Source organism: Gorilla gorilla, chromosome 3 (assembly GCF_029281585.2).
Source record: "Gorilla gorilla gorilla isolate KB3781 chromosome 3, NHGRI_mGorGor1-v2.1_pri, whole genome shotgun sequence".
Classification (NCBI taxonomy): Eukaryota; Metazoa; Chordata; class Mammalia; order Primates; family Hominidae; genus Gorilla; species Gorilla gorilla.
Window position 1 is genome coordinate 199,825,383 of NC_073227.2, and position 19,311 is coordinate 199,844,693.

The 19,311-nt window shown below is 37.6% G+C and overlaps 1 long non-coding RNA gene across 1 annotated transcript in view; it reads left to right on the forward strand.

The window, feature by feature from the left end:
* Positions 1–472: 472 nt before the first annotated feature.
* The window catches only part of LOC129533060 (uncharacterized), a 192,217-nt gene continuing 173,378 nt past the window's right edge, over positions 473–19,311 (forward strand). Inside the window, exon 1 of the long non-coding RNA XR_008679081.2 lies at positions 473–611. This is a non-coding gene — a long non-coding RNA (uncharacterized lncRNA). The remainder of the gene's footprint in view (positions 612–19,311) is intronic.

Genomic DNA, 19,311 nt, shown 5'->3' on the forward strand with positions numbered 1-19,311 from the left:
CTTCCACTGAGACACTGACTAGCCCATATTTGCTGAATGTTGCCCATGTCATCAGTACCGTTTGTAAGTGCTTTATATTTCTTAACTATTTTAATTATATTAATGACACAGGATACTTTCAGTGCCGCTTTGCCAGCCAGAAGCTTCTGTGGCTGGTGGCCCCTCTGCCCGGGTTTCACTCCAGCTCGCTCAACCTGGCAGGCTGCACTCGACTCGCTCCCTGGCCTGGATCCCGTGACCACCATGGCTGTGTGGTCACCATGGTCCAGCCCATGGCAGGACCAGAAGTGCCACAAGGGGCTTCCATGTCTGGGAGCCAGCATTCAGACAAGGGGAGCGCTGTGGCGCCCCAATACTCGGAGACAACAGTGACCACGGAACTCCAAGGAGGTGTCACAGATTCTGCTCGGGGAGTTCTGAGGTGTGGGCCCCCAGGAAGTGTTACAGTTCTCTCTCATTCCCGCCATTTACAGCCGAGCGAACGAGGGCGTATCACAACTCATTCGGTCCCGCTGCCTAGATGGGCGAGCCAACCAGAAGCGTGCTGCTGCCCTTTTCACTGCCACTATGCGGCAGGTTCCAGGTTCTTGTTCTGTGACCAGAAGAATGAGGTACGTGGACACCGGTAAGAGAGCAAGACAGAGAAGAATTCCATTGAGTGACAGAAAAGCTCTCCACAATGAGAGGGGACCCGAAGTGGGTAGCCCTCTGTGTGAGAAGGTGGCCCAAAGCAGAAAAATGTCTGAAAGGCTGAGTCCAGGGTTTTTCTAGGTTTGCAATGAGGAGGTGTGTGCTGTAAGGTAGCCTTGGAAAAGGCAACATTTGATTGGTTAAAAAGCTTCATCCAGAAGGAATCAATAGAGAGAGAGTGGGCAAACCGGAATAGAGGTTCTCACTCTGGTCCAGAAGCTTGGTTTTCAGGCAAAACTGTCTTTGGCTTGGTCAGGTTTTACCAGGGACGCGCGCCTATCTGCTTAGGAATTTGACTGTCTCCTGCTGCTATTAATAACACCATGAAACTCGTTTTTCTTTTAAAAATGGAGTCTCAGAGGTTCAGGAAAGTGAAATATCTTTCCTAATCACAAATCTTTATGCGTTAGAACCGAATATGAAATCTGATATTTCCACTTCAAAGTATACTTTATCCATGACTCCTGAAATGCCTCCCTGACAGAAAAGCCTTACAAACGAGGCTAATAATCCAAATGAATTTTGTTTTCCTTTTTTGCTTTTCTCTTCTTTAATTTAAATATTTTGCCACAATTTTTTGAAAGTGCTTCCTTTAATATTTTATTTTTTTTTACTTTGCTATTATATTTATTTTTTCTTCTTAGGGGCCTATTTTAATAGCTCACCTAAACAGCTAAAAGAATAATAAAAAATTTTATTCCACATGTAATTAAATACTTTCATATTAAAAAATAAATGTACCACATATACTGAACATCTAGAGAATTGCTTACACATTTTATTTTTCTTCCAAATTTTTTTTTCTTGATTTGAAATGAGACCTGAAAATACTTGGTCCTATTTTCTAAGTTATTGTGAAAACTTAAAGGTAGCCTTCAATATCTCTTCCTAAGATTTTAAATCTTTCATAGAAAACATATGAAATTAAATTTTGGAGCTATCTGCTAAACATTGTCTTTAAAATATTTTCAATTTTCTATTCATTGTTCAAGGGTGGAAAGTAGATCTTATGATTCTAAACTAAAACCCACAATTTATGAAATGTCTTGCATGAATTAGCTCCCATATGTTGGAAGTGTTGAGAAATGCATTGCAAATTTTAAAGTCACCTACAAAACTTTAAGGACAGAAAAGTAAATCTAGTCCTCTCCCTAACTTTTTCCTGGGCCACATGCTCACCATTCCAGACAAATGAGAATCTATCCATGACTAAAAAAAATCTCCGGAGAAGATTTCTTAACGTATCCTAAAATGTTTTCACTCTCGCTTTTAGTAGAATCTCCTTATTGCTCGCTTTATTACTGCTAGTTAAGTCTGCATCGGTTGCTCTCCTCTCTGTGGAAATGAAGAACAGCTGGCCGATATCTTCTGTGTAAAGGCATTTGAAATTCTAGAATAAAGTAATTAAAACACTTTCTTTGCCTTTGACTAACATTTTCCAGGATTTATTTGAAACTTTTATATGTTTTTAAAGGTTTTACATGCTTCCCGAGTCCTGGAATACTTGTTTTTTATGAAGCTGTATGAGATATTGCCTGAGCAGAAAAGAGTAATAGATGGCTGTATATGATTCTAATATATCATTATCTTATTTCTTTAAATATTATGGCTGGGTGTGGTGGCTCACACCTGTAATTCCAGCACTTTGGGAGGCTGAGGCAGGAGGATTGCTTGAGCCCAGGCGTTCAGGACCAGCTTGGGCAATATAGTGAGAACCTGTCTCTACAAAAAAAAAAAAAAAAAAGAAATTAGCTGGTCATGGTGACACACACCTGCAGTCCCAGATACTTGGGAAGCTGAGTTGTGAGGATTGCTTGAGCCTGGGAGGTCAAGGGTGCAGTGAACTATGATCACACCACTCCACTCCAGCCTGTGTGACTAAGGAAAACCTGTCTCATAAATAATAATAATAAAAACAAACAAACGAATAAATAAACATTGCTATCAGAGGTATGAGTCATTTATGTAAATACTCACATATTTCTTCTGCAGGTCTGAATGGGGGAAATAAAACACCAAAAAGTATTTTTTCATAACTTTTGTACCAACTTCAGTTACTAAATAATTTTGTTTGGGGAATCTTATAAATTCCTCCATGAGCCTGGAACACCTTGACAGAGATTATTTCCCTCAATAACCAATAATCAGTCATTAACAGAGCCTCAGAATCTTCAAGCCTGGCCACAACCATTATTTGTAGAAGTGTTATTAGCACTGATTTCTGACATAAACTCTAATTAAATCTTGAATTTGTTTGGGCAGTGATCATAAGACAAGAAATACATAAACAAAAAATGAAACCATGAAAATAGAAGCATTTATAGAAGCTGCACTACAGCATCTAATCAGGAGGGTGAGCTGATTTTTTTTTTCCCCTCAAACATATTCAAGGACAGAGGTCAGCAAACATTTTCTGGAAAACAGTAGGTAGCAGATATTTTTGGCTTGGCATGCCATGTGGTCTCTATTGCAGCCAGTCAACTGCAGCACTGTAGCATTAAAGCAGCCACAGCCAAAATGTAAGCAAATGCATGTTTCTGTGTTCCAATAAAACTTTATTACAAACACATGCAGCAGGCTGAATGTTGCCTGTGGGCCATAATTTCCCAGTCCCTGTTGTAGAATAAGGAGTGCCAAGACCTGCCAATATGTGCTGAACTTCCTGCTTTCCCACATTCTCTGAAATTTTTCCACTGCTGGGATTCTCCGAGGGACTAATTTTCCTCAAGAAGATAATTAAATTCCAAATCAGAAAGATGCCGTGTTTCCTCTATGTGCTGTGCTTCGGCATCAACAGCAGGCATTTTCCTTGTGCAGCCTGGCTAATGTGTATCATAATCTCCCATCTCAGCATCAGATCCTCTGCCGGTTTCCTCCTGGTAGACTTTTCATTTTTCAAAATCAGGAGCTAAAACTAAACTTTCCCACAAATCTTCCAAGAGACTAGCATGCTGGTCCTAAATTCTGTCTCCAGTGATTGGCCATCCAAACGCTTCTATCACATCTCGCTTCTCAATTGCTCAGCCCCAAAACACCAGAGTCACTTTTCACTCTTTCCCTTTACGTCCAATTCATCAGGGAATTGTTAATAGTGCTTGAGAATACATGCATGCCTCACTATCGTTTGCTACCTAATAGTTTGAGTCATCATTATCTCTTCTCTGAATTATTAAATCTACCATATCACCCAATCTATTTTCAATGGAGCAATTAGGTAATTTTAAAGCATAAATATAATATCAAAATTCTCCCAGGAGTCCTCAGATCAGAGTAAAAAAGTCGAGGTCCTGCCAATGGTATACATGACCCTGCTGTATGTGATCTGTGCCACCTCCCAACCCTTATCTCTCTAGCCTTCTATCACTCTCACCCAATCTCTGGGATCCAGCACATCAGCCTCCTTTGCTGTTTTTTGACCACACCGAGAGCACTTCCACATCAGAGCATTCCACAGCCTTATTTTTTTCTGCACTGGATGTGCCCCATCACCTCAATTTAACCAATGTTCGCACCTCTTTGTCTTCTTTAGTATAATTCCACATTCTTTGAGTCCTAACTTGGTCAATCATATATTATTGCACCCACTCCTCCCTCGTCTCTCAAAATCCCACCTACCCTGCCTTACTTTTTCTTTTCCTCATATCGAACATCTTCCGCCACACTATAAAATTTAAAATTGTTTTTATGTTGCATTTATTGCCATTGACTTTCCTTAGCTGCTAAATTACAAACTCCTAAGAGTGAATATGCATCTACTTTATTCACAGATTTTTTCCAAGCATCAGTGACAGTGCTGGACTACACAGTGGAGGAATCTCGAAAACATTTTGCTAAGTAAAAGAAGCTGGACAAAAAATGGTCACATGCTGTGTGATTCCATTTATATAAAATATCCGGCATAGGGGAAATCTATAAAGACAGAAAATTGATGCTTGACAGGGGCTGGGGAAACGGAGATTGTGGAATAAATGCTTGATACACGTGGGATTTCTAGAGAGGTGGTGATTGTACAACATTGTGAATCTACAGAATGTCACTGAATGGTTCACTTTAAAATGGTTAATTTTATGTTATGTGAACTCCCCCTCCATTTTTGAAAATTACAAGAAATAAATTTTTATGTAGTGCCTTCACCTGTAGAGACACTTATTAGCAAAAGTTCACATGCTTTGGGAATAGAGTGGATGTAATCTGAAGCTGGGGATTGCTAGAGAGGCAGTGCATGTGACAATCACATGGCGTTGAATAACTGAAAGGACTCACGGGGCTCCAAGTTATGCCCTAAATGACACTTTACCTTCATCATTGCCCTCCGTTCACAAATGCATACATGATTTATAAGCATTGGGGCACATGATATTATAAGGAGTTGTAAAAGCAGGAGATAGTCTAACCACTATGTATGGACACCTTTTTGAAAAGGGCATTTATTAGTAAAAGTTACATATTTTCCACGTCCCTGCTATTGAACAAAGTCCTCTGTTTTGGGAAGCAACACTTCCACTTACTCCCTAAGAATGCACCCTGTGTAATAGATAAAACCCGCAAAATGGAAACCAAAAGAGAGGGTGACATTAGAATCATTGTAATTGTTCATCCAGTATCATCAAGATATATCAGAAACGTTGATTACTCTGAATTGAATATTTCTTAAATCTTTGCCATACCAATTTAGACCATTAACTTTAGACAAGGGAGAATGGTCTGCTAGGTTTGCATTTATTGACATTTATTTATTTATTTATTTTTGAGACAGAGTCTCTCACTCTGTTGCCCAGACTGGAGTGCAGTGGCACGATCTCAGCTCACTGCAACCTCCGCCTCCGGTGTTCAAGCGATTCTCGTCTCAGTCTCCCAAGTAGCTGGGATTACAGGTGCCCATCACCATGTCTGGTTAACTTTTTGTATTTTTAGTAGAGATGAGGTTTCACCATGTTGGCCTGGCTGGTCTTCAACTCCTGACCTCAAATGATCCACCAGCCTCAACCTTCCAACGTGCTGGGATTACAGGCATGAGCCACTGTGCCAGGCCTGACATCTCTTAATATAGTGACTACTATTATTTATTCTCTATGACGTTATGAAGATTACCACTTTTTATCTTGTCTGTTGAGATTTTCTTTTCCTTCTCCATTCAATATACAACCTTGAACAGTTGCAATACAGCTGCCTTCAGTTTGAATTTCAGCCCTCTATTCCTTACTACCCTCTGTAAACCATGCCACTCTATCATATTCTGGTAAACAGTTATAGAAAGTGGTGCCTTCAGATATTAATTAGATAAATAACCAAGAAGGCCTAATGTAGAGCTCAAAGTCTAAGAGCTTCTTCTTTAATTATGATAGTTGTCCTCAAAGGTGCCCTGACATAGATTGTTGTACATACCCTTTCTATTTTAGGATGCATTTCCCTTCCTTTCAGAATGTTGTTCTGATATAACCCATGACATTATGGAGTTTTCAGGTGTTAAAATAATTTTATGTCTTTATGTAACATTAACAATTTCAACTGAAGTTCAATAATAGGCTAGCAATTGTCTTTTAAAAAGTTATGCCTGGAGGTAAACCCAGATAATTTCTAATCCCAAATCCCCACAATAGCCAGTGGTTGGCAATCATGGGCTTTTGCCAAAGGCTTCTGTTTGTGTGTGAGTTGCTGACACAATGTCATTTGAACATCACGGTAGTGTTGTCCCAAAGGAATCTATGGTGTGTTAGTTCTTTGAGGCTTCAAGAGAGCCTGCAGTTGTCCAGAACATCAAGAAAATTCAGTTTTTTTCCTCATATCTTTGTAAATCAGGGCTACTGAAATTTCCAGATGTGACAGACGATATCTTCACAAATCAAACAATACATTCAAACTTTATCCTCTTTGTTTTGATTTCAAGAAAATAACCTATTTTTAATTGCTTGAGGAATAAGTAATTCTCTTCATTTTAAATTTATTTGGTACAGGTACTTCCTTTGATCATATGATTAATTGGCACTAGAGATTCTATTTTAGCTTAATATTCAGATTGAGATATGAGTATTATATAATAAAGATAGCAAATTGTACTTCTAACCTGGATAAAACTTAAGTCTCATCTCACCAGGTTGCAGAAATAAGCAAAAAAAATTAAATATGCTTCAGAAAGCACAGTAAATAAATACTGGAGTCCATCACACATGAATTCAAATTGGCTTTGATTTTCTTGCAAGATAGAAATTAAGAAGAAAATGTTAGTCCAATTGATCACAGAATACCAATCTCCTTTATCTTGTTACCCAGGTTTTGTTTTTTTTTTGTTTGTTTTGTTTTTGTTTTTTTTTGTTGTTGTTGTTTTTTGACAAAGTCTCGCTGTGTTGCCCAGGCTGGAGTGTAGTGGCATCTTGGCTCACTGCAACCCCCAACTCCAAGATTCAAGCGATTCTCCTCCCTCAGCCTCCCAAGTAACTGGGACTACAGGTACCCGTCACCATGCCCAGCTAATTTTTGTATTTTTTTTTTTTTTTTTTTTTTTTTTAGTAGAGACCGGGTTTCACTATGTAGGTCTGGCTGGTCTTGAACTCCTGACCTCGTGATCCACCCACCTCGGCCTCCCAAAGTGCTGGGATTACAGACATGAGTCACTGCGCCTTGCTGAATTGTTAATACTGTATTGAACCCAGATGATAATTTTGTAGGTACAAATGTATTTAATCCTTTGTAGTCTAGAGTTAGACTTGAGGATCTATAAGTTTTTCCTAGAGGTCTTCTTTCTGACAAACCACAAAAGAAGGGATTTGTGGCTATTATTATAATTGCATTTAACATGCTTTTAAAGTTAAGACAAAAATTCTTGATAGTCTGTCTCTGGGTATTTTTTATTGTTTTAAAAATTACCATGTGAGTACTTATAAATAGATCTAAAGTTTCCACCTAAAATACCCAGTTAAAAGAAGACAAAGATAATATTTTCACCTGTAAACCCATATCCATCACACTTCATACAGACATCACATTTATCTCAGTAATATATTTGTGTATGGGTATGTGTAAGAGTCCATTCTTACATTGCTATAGAGAAATACCTGAGGCTGGGTAATTTATAAAGAAAGAGGTTTAATTGGCTCATGATTCTGCAGGCTGTACAAGCATGGCGCCAGCATTGCTGGGCTTCTGGGGAGGCCTCAAGGAGCTTTTACTCATGGTCGAAGGCAAAATAGGAGCAGTCACTAGACATGGCAAAAGCGGGAGCAAGAGAGTGATGTTGGGGGCGGCGTGCTACACACCTTTTTTTTTTTTTTGAGACTGAGTCTTGCTCTGTCACCCAGGCTGGAGTGCAGTGGTACAATCTCGGCTCACTGCAACTTCCACCTCCCCGGTTCAAGCAATTCCCCTGCCTCAGCCTCCTGAGTAGCTGGGATTACAGGCACACGTCAACATGCCTGGCAAATTTTTTTGTATTTTTAATAGAAGTGGAGTTTCACCATGTTGGCCTGACTGGTCTCGAACTCCTGACCTCAAGCAATCCGCCAGCCTCAGCCTCCCAAAGTGCTGGGATTACAGGTGTGAGTCACCGTGCCCTGTCGCTACACACTTTTAAATGACCAAAGCTCATGAGAACTATCTTTTTTATTTTTTTGTTGTTTTTGTTTGTTTGTTTGTTTGTTAGTTTTAAAGAGTGGAGAGTTTAATAAGCAAGAAAGAATAAAGAAGCTCCCCCATACAGAGACAGAGGGAGGGGGTCTCCAAAGCTGAGAGAGGAAATCCTGAGTGCAAGGAAATCAGCCAGTTACATGAGGAGGCTGGAGGAGGCAGTGTCTGATTTGCACAGGGCTCAGGGGATTGGTTTGACCAGGCATGTTACTCATGTAGCTTGTGAAAAAAAATGGCCCTCCCACCCTAGCCTTTTAATATGCAAATACAGGGCACCATGATGTTCTACACACGTGGGGATATGTACAAGCAGCCATGTTTCCAGGCACATGTTGGGGCAAGGAAGAAGACGGAGGAATGGCCATGTTTGGGTGGACCCAGTTTCTCATGGCCTGCATTTGCATATCAAAACTTGCCACCTGGCTCTAAAAGCTGGGGCTTTCCTGCTAGACAAGAAATGTTTCTGGAGCTGCTTTAAAAGAAACAAAAACTTCCCAAGGACCCCTTTTCCTCTCTATCTACCTAAAATAATTTCTAGTAACTCCTGTAATATTCCTCCTGTGGAGATGTCACCTTAACTGCTGTTAGGGGGTTTTGGGCGACAACTCTTTCTGGCTACTTCCTGCTGAAAAGGGGCGTTGAATGGGGAACAGCAGCTAGGGCTCCCTCTGGGCTGGATCTAAGAGTCCTCGGAAGAATGGTGTGTCCATGGGTGATTCAGTTTGCAGCATGGCTTGGAGTTTGATTGCTTGTAGGTGAGAGGAAACAATTTGAGTTATAGTACTGAGTATATAGTGTCCAAATACTGACACAAGACATAAGCTCTCTGTCCAATATTTCACTTAGGAGGTGCTACCATGTATAATAAGCCTGTTGCAAATAGTAGAGTGAGTATAGCAATTCCCACAAGTGTGGTGTAGTAGATAATTTCCATCTAAAATTTTATTTGCCAAGATATAGAACTTTGCTTTGGGGTGTCTATGAAGTTTCTTGGTTTCATTTTCCCAAACAAAGAAACCTCCAGGTTATGGGCACCCTACTCATTTTCATTACCTGGCAGAATTTGCAGGATAACTGCCCAGAACTAGCATATTGATCCAGATTTTTCCATTACCCATCCCTTTTTGATTCTTCCGAGCTGCAGGAGCTCACCACTTGCTTCACAGGAATAGGCGGGGTTCATCGAAAACGCAGGCAAAAAGCTTGAAAACAGTTAATGAGACTAGGATTTAATGACAAAAGTATGATAAGCTTTGGAGCACAATTCCTTTCTTCAGTCCTTATTTTTTTGGTGAAAATAAATTATGATAGGACCATGTGTATTACTTGTAGAATAAACTTTATTGTTATACTTGGCCTGATTATTTGCATAAAGTGCAGCAAGAATGGTTATTTCTACATAGGCCTTTTGAATTGGCTTTGATGGAACTCTGTTCCACAAGGAATTTCAGATAAGACCTTTAAAGCTGAGCCCAGGGCTGAGCGCGGTGGCTCACGCCTGTAATCCTAGCACTTTGGGAAAAAAAAAAAAAAAAAAGCCGTGCCCGGCCATGTGTTTGTATCCTCAAATACTTGTGAGTTGGGAGATTCTTTGCTTGTAAGGTCCCAGGATAAACTTGGAGCTCCCAGACCTGTTAGAAAGTGACATTCTTTACCGACCACAGGTTAGGAACTCTGTGCAGGGATGGCGTAGACAAGGTATGAGGCCAGAGAACTCACTATCTTGAGTACAGTACCAAGTGGGATGGTGCTAAACCATTCATGAGAATTCCTCCGCCCCCATGATCCAATCGTCTCCCACCAGACCCCACCTCCAACACTGGAGATTACATTTCATTATGAGATTTGAGCAAGGACACACATCCAAACTATATCAGTATATAAAAACCATTATAACTTTTATTTATTAGCTCCTATTTTGAAGCATAGTTTTACTGTTTATTTTGCTGTTTATTCCTTCTACAGTTATATTATCATCTGATCCCCTTAACAATTATATTGCCTTTACCTTTCAATAAACAGGCTTGTGTGTGATATTACATTGTACACCAGTGTCCAGTAATACCCATAAAATTCCTCCACTATGTCAAAGGCATTTTACTTATAGAACAAACAATTTCAGATCCCTTTCTTGGGGTTGTGCCAAGAGAATGTGTACAATCCTATAAGCAGAATCAGAATCCACTTTTAACCTCATATTGTATTAATTGGCACTGGTTATAGAGGATCTATAGATAGCTCTCTTGCATCATCCTCCTAAGATTTTTTTTTTTTTTTGGTAAATTCATTAGGGCTGGGATCAATTGAATAAATTTGTCACAATCCTTTACTATCTGAGGAGTTGGTAGAACAATCACACCACCTAATCTCTTATACTAAAACACTACCATTTTAATGGTAACGTCTTTCTTTTTTGCCATTTTTAATTAATCATCTGAATACTTACACATAGCTTAATTTATTCAAACATTTTCCCCATTGGTTTAATTCTTACACTTAGTGTATAGAACATCTCCACATCAGCCTGTCTTGTGAATAACAGGGGCTTATAAGGAGCATGAGAAGTTGAGGGGAGACCCTCCTTTTGTAGCAGTTATCACTTGGGCCAAAAGCATAACATTTGGAGATAATTTATTATTTTTTATAACCAATCTAAAGTTGTGAATATTCTCAAGATTCTACTCTGTTTAACGTCTATGGATGGAATTGGATAAATTCCTTTATCCAGTTATGTTCTATGCACTTCTACTTTCCAATAGCTGTGCAGATTTGGAGTTTTGATGTTCATACCCATTTCTGTAAGGGTTGAAGATAATTAAGAAACTGAATAAGACCCACCATGCTCAGCAGTCTTTGATTGCTAGGGAAATAGATCTCTCTGTCACGAATGCATAAATACATTTGCATAAATGCATAAAGTACATTTCAGTAGTGACTCACCAGGAAACTGTTGATGTCAGCCCACAAACTGACTTAACTCTTTGACTGATTACTCCTGTGTTCAGATTGTCTCTTTCTTCCCTTCCCCTATGAACTGCATAGTCTCTAGTGTGATCATGAGTCAGATGAGGTTGTTTTCTGATCAAAGAAAATATCTTCTTAACTATCAAAAACCATCTGACTAAACTTGGAAAAGGATTTCGTAGCCCAAATTGAACCTTGAGATGACTGTATTCCAGGCTGACAGCTAAACTGAAATATTTTGAGAGATTCTGACACCGAACCATCTGGCTGAGTTGCTCCCAGTTTCATGACCCTCAGAAACCATACAATACTAAATGTTTATTATTCAAACTGCTAAGTTTTAAGTGATTTGTTATGATAGAAGAGATAACTAATGTAGTACCAAGTGCTTGGTTCACTTCCAATCTCTCTGAAATTTTAAAAATTCATTTGGAAATAAAAATGAAATTATAACTACTCATAATTTGTGGGTTGCTGTGGAAGCCATGCTTGAGGGAAATATATGGCATTGAATGTGTATATTAGATAAGAAGAGAGATCTAAAATCAATACCATAAATTTCCAACTTAGGAAACTAGTATAAGGAACAAATTAAGTCTCAATAAACAGAAGGAAAGAAATAATAAAAATTAGAACAGAAATCAATGTAATTAAAAACAAGGCACAAAGATAATCAATAAAATCCCAAACTGGATCTTTGAGAAGATCAATAACACTAAAAAAATCTAGTAAGTCTAACCAAGAAAATTTTTAAAAACACAAATTATTAATATTAGAAATGAAAGAGGGGCTGTTGCAACTCATCCTGAGACATTAAAAACATAATAAAGAAGTATTATGAACAACTCTATGCCCACATAGTGGATAAAATTAGCACACAAAAAAGAAATATTTTGGTATAAATCTAACAAAGTATGTTAAACATCTACACTAGGAAAACTATAAAACTTTGATAAAAAATTTTTCAAAAGACCTAAATACGTGAAGTGGTATTCCATGTTCATTAAGAGGGAGACTTGATCTGTAAACTCAGTGCAATACCAACAAAATCACACGTTTTCTTGTGGATATCAACCAACTGATTCTGAAGTTAAAATAGAAAAGCAAAAGACCGCAAATAGCCAACACAATACTGAAAGGGAAAACAAAGTTGGAGGGCTGACATTACCTGAATTCCAGACTTATTATAAAGCTACAGTAATTAAGACAGTATGGTATTGGTAAAATAAATAGAGAAAAGACTCAAAGAACCAGGAGCTCAGAAAACAGACTCAGTAATAGAAACAAATAATTTTTGACAAAGGTGATACATTTTTGATATATCTAATAAATGATTTCTATAAAAAATATACAAAGAACTCTTAAAACATGATAATCAGAAAATAATCAACACAACTAAAAATGGGTAAAAGTTCTGATGAGAAACTTTACTTAAAATTTTATACGTGGAAAATAAGCATATGCATAGGTATTCAACATTATATGTCATTAGAGAATTGCAAGTCAAAACAAACACAATGTGAAACTAAAACACACCTATTAGAATGGCTTAAATCCAAAACGCTGACAAATACCAAATGCTGGCGAACATGCGGAGCAATTCTCATTCATTGCTGGTGTGAATGCAAAATGTATTTACCAAATAATAGAAATACAAGTCAATTGAACAGATTAGAGAACCCAGAAACAAACTCACAAATTGAGTCAACTAAGTTTTGACAAAGATGTGAGCGTCATTCAATGAAGAAAGTTTATTATTTTCAAGAATAGTGCCAGGAAAATAAGATATTCATAAGCAAAAAGAAAGAGTAAAATTTGATTTATACCTCACAAGATATACAGAATTTAACTCAAAATAGACAAAACACCTGCATAGATAATCCAAAATTCTGAAAGTTCTACAAATAAATATTTTGAGATATTGAGTTAGGCAAAGAATAGCTTAGCTATAATACCAAGAGGATGATCCACAGTAGAAAAATATTGAGAGAAGAGCATAAGTAACACAGGTGTCAAAACCAACAAGCAGAGAATTTTAAATAGGGGTCATTAAGATGTTAACATCACCAATGGAAAAAGTACAAAACACGCATGTTTATTTTGAGTGATCTAAATATCTATGTTGAGAGAAAATACTTGTGAACTAAAAAATGTGTTTATAATCAAACTATTTGTTGAGATTAAAGGAATGAGGATAAAATAAGAACATTTCAGAATGACAAAAACTTATAGAGTTTACCAGCCATTAACCTCCTAGTTCTGAAGGACACACTTCATGAACAAGGAGGAGGAGGAAGAGAAAGAAAGCAACAGCAACAACAAAGGACCCTGCGTGAAAAATCTGTGATACAAGAGGAAAGATGAACAAGGGAGTAAGAAAAGCTGTAAATTAATGTAAATACATTGTCTCTGTAATAATGTCTAGTTTGTGAATTTTTTAAAAAGACTAAAATTGAGAACATCAACTGCATGTAAGTCCAGGAAATATGAGGGAGACTGAAATCCTCTAAAGGATGTGTATATTTGGCCAGGCGCAGTGGCTCACACCTGTAATCCCAGAACTTTGGGAGACCGAGGCAGGCAGATCGTTTGAGGTCAGGAGTTGGAGACCAGCCTGGCCAACATGATGAAACATTGTCTCTACTAAATATACAAAAAAATTAGTCAGGCATGGTGGTCTGCACCTGTAGTTCCAGCTACTTGGGAGGCTGAGGCAGGAGAATTGCTTGAACCCGGGAGGCGGAGGTTGCAGTGAGCCAAGATGACGCCACTGTACTCCAGCCTGGGCAACAAAGCAAGATGTTGTTTCAAAAAAAAAGAAAAAGAAAAAGAAAAAGTGTATATTTTGGTAATCTTTTCAAGAAAACAACTGAGACATTGATTTTCATTAGACTTTTCTAATGTGTTATAAATTATGTTAATTTTAAATAAAAATAGTTAACAGAATAAAATAAATATAAGTTTCAAAAGATTAGGTGAAGAAAATTGTAGTGAGAAATAAAAAATAATTCCTAGAAACACAAATGTTTAAAATTTAAAAACAAGATATTGAAACGGGACAAATATAAAACACAAAATTGGCCTAAGTATATTAATAATCAGAATAAGTGTTTTTGAACTAAATACACTATTGAAAATATTGAAAACTTAGATATGTTTATTTTTTAATACTACCATATTCTGCTTAAAAGGATGTTTGTAAAGAATGAAAATAAAAGGTGGAAAATGACAGTTAAAAAATTCAGAGTAGATATATCTATATCTGACCATGTAGACTTTAAGCCACATCCAAGATTATTAATGTCAGATATATCTAACTGTCTAAGAAATTGTGACAATTTCAAACATCCATATAAAAAATAAAATGATCATAAAAGACTGAAAACAAAATTGTTAGAAGTACAAGTGGAATTGACAAACACATTAACATAAGAGAGATTTTTGAACAGATTCCACTAGTCAATAAGAAAAAAATAAAATTACAGTGTCTGAACACAAAATTAACAACCTAATTGAAAGGAGACACACACAACCCTGAACTTAATAATTTAGGTAACATATTTTTTTGGAACACATAAAATATTTACCAATAAGAACTATGTTCATACCCTCCCCCCACCCCACCCCAAAAGAAGAAGCAAGCCTCAGCTTCATTTCAGGAAATATTAAGAACTAGCAAAAGACAAACCTCAGAAAAAATGTGAAACTAACATAGAACTTGAGAAATGCCTTTGGAAGTCCAAGTTTCTTTTGAACTTAAAAGACTTCATAGAAGCAACAGAGGATGGAAGTTAGCTGTGTCTGATCTTGCTTTTCCCATAGTTGCCTTGAGAAAATCGCCTCCCCCAAGCATCACAGAAATGAGAAAGTGGCACTTTGTGAGATATAATAGATTTTTGTCTTTTTATGGCTACCCAGAATCTTTTTAATGCCTTTCCTATAATTTGAAATTTCTACCTGTTCTGAATTCTTCCTACCTAAAATAGGGAAGCCAGGATGCAATGCCTCAATTTCATTTGCAGCTCTAATGTTTTAATAATCAAGGCTTCTTTAGTTAGATATGTATTTAGGATAATTTGTTTTAGAATAGATAAAATGAAAGAGGCAACACGAAGCAGACCTGTCTTGTTTTAGGTGTTTGCCTGTGTGAGAGAAATCAAATCCACATTTTCAGGGTTCCCAGAGATAGATTCCTTTGCCCACTATAATCAGTAAAATATAAGTATGTAAGTTTAACAGGCAGCATTACAAGATGGCCCAAAAAACCTGCCCTCCACTGTGTACCACTCATGTAATTTCCCTCTCTGCGTGTGGGCAGAGCCTGTGACTATGATAGGGCATCACTCCTGTGATGAGTTGATTTGAATGAACCAAAAGAGCATCCTGGCCCAATTAGGTGAGGCCTTAAAAGGGAAGTTGAAGAGATTCAATGTGTGAGAATGTGTTTGGAAGAACATACATGGCAAGAAACTGTGGGCGGCTTCTGGGAGCCTAAAGTGACACCTAGACTTCAGCCAGGAAGAAAACGGAGGCCTCAGTGCCACAATCATAAGGAACTAAACTCTATCAAAAGCACACGTATTTGAAAGAGTGCCCCTAGCTCCAGAAAGAATCATAGCCAAGTCAATACTGTGATTTCAATCTGAAAAGAGTACCCAATAATCTGTTCTCTCTCTTGTTTTTCTCCCTTGTAGACCTTCAGGCTTGGACACCTACAGAAGTTCATGTAAGGCTAGGAGGTTTACACACCCTGGTTTCTCTGTGGGGCAGACAGTGGTAGACGTAACAGTGGAATCAGAAAGAGCAATAAAGAAGCTATATCTCAAGTCTAGGAAAAGTAGGTCATTTGAATGAGGTTGGCAGTAGTGAAGAAGGTGAGGCATCACCCGATTTCAGATTTATTTTGAGGATAGAACTGACAGAGCTTCCTCATGGATAATAGAGAAGAATTAGGAAAGACACTTAGCTTTTTGGCTTGTGTAATTAACTGAATAGTGGCCCTCATCTGCAGTTGTGAGGAGATTTGGGAAGGAGTAGATCTGTAGAAGAAACCAATAATTCTGTTTGTGTCGTGTTAAGTTAAAGATGTCTATTAGGCATTCACTCAAAGATGTCAAGTAGGTAAATGGAGTTAAAATCTATTTAGAAGAGAAGTCAGACTGGATAAATAGAATCAGGTGCCGGTATAGAAATGGTGTTTAAACCCAGTGGACTGGGGAAAATGTCTTTTTTTTTTTTTTTTTTTTTTTTTGTATGTAACAAACGGACTTTGCAGGCAATGCATACTGGAAATGTATAACTGTGTGTCAAAACACCAAGCTGAACCTGAATATCTAAATATTGTTTAAACTTTATAAGAATATATACATTGTAGCCAGGTGCAGTGGCTCACACCTGTAATCTCAGCACTTTGGGAGGCCGAGGAGGGTGGATCACCTGAGGTCAGGAGTTCGAGACCAGCCTGACCAGCATAGTGAAACCCCATCTCTACTAAAAAAATACAAAAAATAGCTGTGCTTAGTGGCGGGAACCCGGGAGGCAGAGGTTGCCGTGAGCCGAGATCGCACCATTGCACTCCAACCTGGGCGACAGAGCAAGACTCCTTCTCAAAAAAAGAATATATACTTTGTATATCAGCATTATCGTTACCGTAATATTAACTGATGATCTTGGCTACTTTCAGTGTAGGAGTTTGCATGACTAAACTCTAGTAACAATAATAATAAAAATAAAAATAATGATGCCAGAGAGTTAACTAGGCATGAAGCAAAAGGAGACACCAATAGGTCTAGTAAACATAGGAAAAAATATTTCATTTCATTAGCCATCAAGCAAATAAGACATAAAAGCACAATGTTACACAACTTCACACTAACCACTATGTAAATGATAGATGTTACCAAGTGTTGTATAGATTGGGGAGTAATAACGTCTTTTGTACAATGCTGGTAGTTCTGTTCACTGGTAGTTCTGTTCACTGGTAGAATCATTTTGAAAAGCAGTTTTGCAGTTTCTCATAAAGCAAACATATGTCTACTATGTGACTCAAAAATTCCTCTTCCGGGTATACACTCAAAAGAAATGTGTATATATTTTTATTAAAGTCATGTAAAAATGCTCATAGCAGGGCTATTTACTGTGGCCCTAAAGTGGAAATTATGCAAATGCCTTTCAGCTGAAAGGGTAAGTAAATTGTGGCATATTCACAATATGGTCTACAATGCAGTGATAATAATCAACTGTAATTATACCTAATAATATTAACACAGTTGAATCTCTTATACATAATGCTGAGCAAAGAAAGCCAGACAAAAGAGTTAAAGTACTGTACGATTTCATTCATATCAAAAAGTTCAAAAATGAGCAAAGAAATGAGAATAAATAAATAAGAAGTTAGAATAGAAGTCATTCTTGGAAGGTGTAGTACCTAGAAATAGGTAGAAATTCGTTTCTGGGAAGTTTGTAGTGTTCAGTTGTGAATGTCTACTGAGATCTGTACACGTTTTATTTGTGTACTTCTCTTTTTTCACACTTATTTATGTATTATATTCTTCAAAACAAAATCAAATAATTTACATTTATTTTGTGCTTTTTATGTGCCATGTTACAGCTTCTCAATCTAGGTACAATTTCTGCATTTATAACACAGTTCTGCAAGGAGAACATTGATATTTTAGTGAATGAATCATGATTTTTTAAAGAAAAACATGTCTACTAATTTTATAAAAATATAACTGAAAAGGTTAACATTAACATTTATTGTTGTAGATAATTATTTAAAAGCACACGAAGGTCAGACATAGTGGTTCACTCTTGTAATCCCAGCACTTTGGGAGGCTGAGCCAGGTAGATCATTTGAGCCCAGAAGTTTGAGACTAGCCTGGCCAACATGGCAAAACTCTGTCTCTACTAAAAATACAAAAATTAGCCAGGCCTGTAGTGTTGCATGCCTGTAGTACCAGCTAATCAGGAGGCTGAGACAAGAGAATCATTTTAATCTGGGAGGCAGAAGCAGTGAGCTGAGGTTGCACCACTGCACTCCAGCCTAGGTGACAGAGTGAGACTGTGTCTCAAAACAAATAAACAAACAAACAAAACAAACCACCACCACCACAACAACAAAAAACCAAGTACATGAAGGCAATAAAAAACTTCAATATAACTAAATGCTTTTGTTATTAATATGAACCTATTTCCTACCATTGTTTAACTAAAGATTTTAGCCTCATTTTAAAAGAACATACATTTTTAGACTTTGTAACTTGATTTCAAACACTTACTATAAGTATTCCTGGTTCCAAAACCTCTAGAATCTAGTAAAAACTGTATTAAGAGCTTTTATTGGAAGATTCGTGTCATCTTTATTTATGTGCTTAGAAAAATTTGAAAATATAAACTAATCAGAAAAGAGGTACTTATTTGCATATGAGAGTAAGTTTTAAACACTACTTCTATGCCTACATATTGGGGGTGGGGGAGAAAGATAATTGTTAGTCAGTGTTCTCCAGAGAAGCAGAGCCAATAGAATACATGTATATGATGGGATACATTGTAGGAATTAGCTTATATAATTAGATTGAGAAGTCTCACGATATTTGGCCTGCAAACTGGAGAACCAGGAAAGCCGATTGTGTGATTCAGTTAGAGTCCAAAGGTCTGAGAGTCAGGGGACCAGTGATGCAACTTTCAGTCCCAAGCTAAAGGCCTGAGTAGGAGGGTGGTGGGGTGGGCAGCGGCGAGGAAGGTGTTCTTCTTGGTCCCCAGAGTCCAAAGACCCAATATATGGGAGCACTGGCCAGTGATATTCAAGACTAGGAGAAGATGGATCTCCCAGCTCAAGAAGAGGGAGTGAATTCGCCCTTTCTCTAATATTTTGTTCTATTGGGCCCCTAATGAATTGGGTGATACCCACCCATATCCATGAGAATGAATCGTCTCTACTCAGTCTCCTGATTCAAATACTAACCTCTTCCAGACATACTCTCAAGAACACATGCAAAAATAGTGTTTTACCAAGTATTTGGGAATCCCTCAACC